This window comes from Bidens hawaiensis, unplaced genomic scaffold (assembly GCF_021521415.1).
Source record: "Bidens hawaiensis isolate Kalapana, Puna unplaced genomic scaffold, B.hawaiensis_p1.1 tig00014201_1, whole genome shotgun sequence".
Taxonomy (NCBI): Eukaryota; Viridiplantae; Streptophyta; class Magnoliopsida; order Asterales; family Asteraceae; genus Bidens; species Bidens hawaiensis.
The window spans coordinates 504,946-507,759 of record NW_027492222.1 but is presented as its reverse complement, the minus strand read 5'-3'; the positions used below and the strand labels follow the sequence as shown (position 1 = coordinate 507,759).

The 2,814-nt window shown below is 30.8% G+C and overlaps 1 long non-coding RNA gene across 1 annotated transcript; it reads right to left on the bottom strand.

The window, feature by feature from the left end:
• Window positions 1–314: 314 nt before the first annotated feature.
• LOC143546067 (uncharacterized) lies at window positions 315–994 on the bottom strand. Its single transcript, XR_013137547.1, has 3 exons — window positions 915–994; window positions 766–812; window positions 315–580 (listed from the first exon to the last, which is right to left on the bottom strand). It is a non-coding gene; the product is annotated as an uncharacterized LOC143546067 (long non-coding RNA).
• Between the last annotated feature and the right edge of the window lie 1,820 nt (window positions 995–2,814).

Here is a 2,814-nt window from a genome sequence, read left to right as displayed (position 1 = left end):
TTGACTTCTAAAAGTCAAAAGATCAACAAATTTCCTAAACGTACCTTGTAAAACTCGACCCAGAATTCTGTAAAATCAATTACGCCCAAAACCATGATTCCAATAATACCCTTTTACCTGTATATTTAATAATCAAATTCAGCCATTCAAATAAGAGCAAAAGCACTTGAAGTTTTACAACATATAATAGATACTTATCATGATGAAAAGTATGACATAGCTACTGCAATCACATATTAATAATTCAATACCTACACAAATAAAAAATCATACACTAATTCATTGACTAATGCAGAGCTTACTAATTACCTACACAAGTAATTACCTACAATTTCGATAGGGGTATCAAAACAGCACAAAGAAATCATTTACCTATGTGCATGTATCTTATTGTTGTGTGGATGTATTAATTCTCAGATGAGCGAAACAGTTAATTGCACATCCAACTCATTCAGCTTTGCATTAGCTTGAATATTTCTGGGAGAAGGATCTTCTGTGAGACTGTGTTTTCCATACATATTGGCCATATATTTTCAACCAAATGGTTCAATCACTGGACTGATTCTGAATCAGATAATACCTACACAAAACCAAAAAGGAATTGATAGTTTAATAAATTACAGTTTTTCAAGGCTAAAGATTAAATTATTAAACTTGATTACATTGGATAAGCTAAAAAGAAATAAAATTAAAAAGAAACCAACGAATAAAGTAAACAGATTGATTGAGAATGGTCGCTATGTTATAGATTGAACAATAACTTACATGTTTCCATGTAGCAAACAAATTGTGAAGCTACGAACTCAAATCACCTGTAACAGAAGATATCAGTTTGCATCAAATTCCAAATCGTAAGTAATCAACGAAGATACAACTCAAAAGGCAACAAAATAAACCCTAAATTTAAAAATTACCTATGTCACTATAAAACCGATGTCAATGTTTCTGCTACAGCATCTCTAACTGGTAGAATGTCAATCAATCCTTTCTCTTCCATCTGTCACAGTTCTTGTTCTACTATACACCAAATTCATCAGAACAACAATTAATTGAATGATCCTCTCACCGTAGAAAAGATATAGGTTACGGTCAAGATTTCATATCAGATGTTTTCTACGGCTGAGATTTAAGGAAAAAGCAGTTGTAACCACCTGAATCTTCTCTAACCATATAATTATGAATAACACATATCTAGCATATGCTTGAGTCCTTGCTTCACTACCGCATATTCTTCCACCATATTTGCTTTTCCCTGCAATTAGTAACTTGACTTATCAAAAATTATGAATAACACAGATATAGCATCAAATTCGCAATGCTTATGAAGAGAAGAACTGAATATGATTATATGAGATCCTAACAATACAACCAGATAATCAGTAAATTTTAGAAACTAATCAACTAATTTAAAATAAAATCAATGAAAACTACCAACTACTCATCATTCTTGAATCTATGAATAAGTTACAGTCAAATTAATATAGAAAATCTCACCTACACATTTTCACAAACACTTGGTGGGCAGACTTTTTAAAACCAAATATATATTAAACTCTATGCATAACTCAACTTCCCGTTTACAAAATCCAAACTTGCATCGTAAACAACACTGTTATCTCCTGAAAATGTGAAATTGGGGACTGCTCATTTGTTGTAATTTCAATCAAAAATGAAATGATGCATACCAGGAAAGAGGGAGATGCATCACGTCGACATGATTAGGATGAATGATTTCTATCCCCATATGCGATTTTAGAGAACAAACATTGATAATAGAGAACCGGGAGATGAATTTTGTAGCCTATTGAAATCAATCGATCGACAAAAGATTTACATAGAAGATTAATCGATTATAATATTATATTATAGCTGTGATATTGTGGTATGCGGAAAGAGGGGGGAGAAAAAACGTGGTATGGAGAGGTAACCGTTTTTTATACGGCCGAGATTTAATTTCTGGTTAATCTACTCTTCTCTGTCCATATAATATATAATTACCCAACACTTATTGAATTAAATGTTAAAATATAATCACCAAGCTATACGTAGTTATGCCAACTTTTGTATGAGCGCCTAGTAGTAAGGTGTTTTTAATTTGATATATGTGTGATTATTGGATTATTTGTATTGTTGATACTGTTTAAGTTTAGTGATCACGTAACATTTAAAAGGAGTTAGGTACCATTGGATTCGTGTTGGGAAGATGCTGAACATCTCTTCATGGAAAAATGTGAATCGTTTATCTAAGAGACATATTGAGCGACACTTTATAGGACTATTTAAGACACTAGCTCGAGTGAGTAGTGACAGAGATGATACAATGGTTAGAAATTTCTAAAGTTTTTAACCAGTTAATTATTAATAAAGTAAAGGTGCAGAGCCACCACATATAAGGGTAAATAGGTTTAATTGTTTAATAGGACTAAACCAAAATTTAATGGAAGACCAAACAAATTGGGTTTTCAAAAATAATTAAATCTTTTATCTAGAAAATACTAAATATATAATTTTGAATGATTAATTGCATTTACCAAACTTCATGAAATTATTAAATTTAATGGATTTAGTGATTTACCCATCTCCATGAAATGATTAAATGATACAAATATATCTTTAAATATATAAAATGCTGAATGATCGACTATTGAGTCACATAAGTCTAACTATTAAGTTTGTTTTGTAGTTAAAAATTGAGATGCCGTTCAAAAAATAATAATTATAAATTGGGTTACTTTAGTTCTTATGAACAATCGAAAATTTTTATATATAACACAAATCAAGCTACATCTGGATAATAGGTAAGCGAGCAACAAG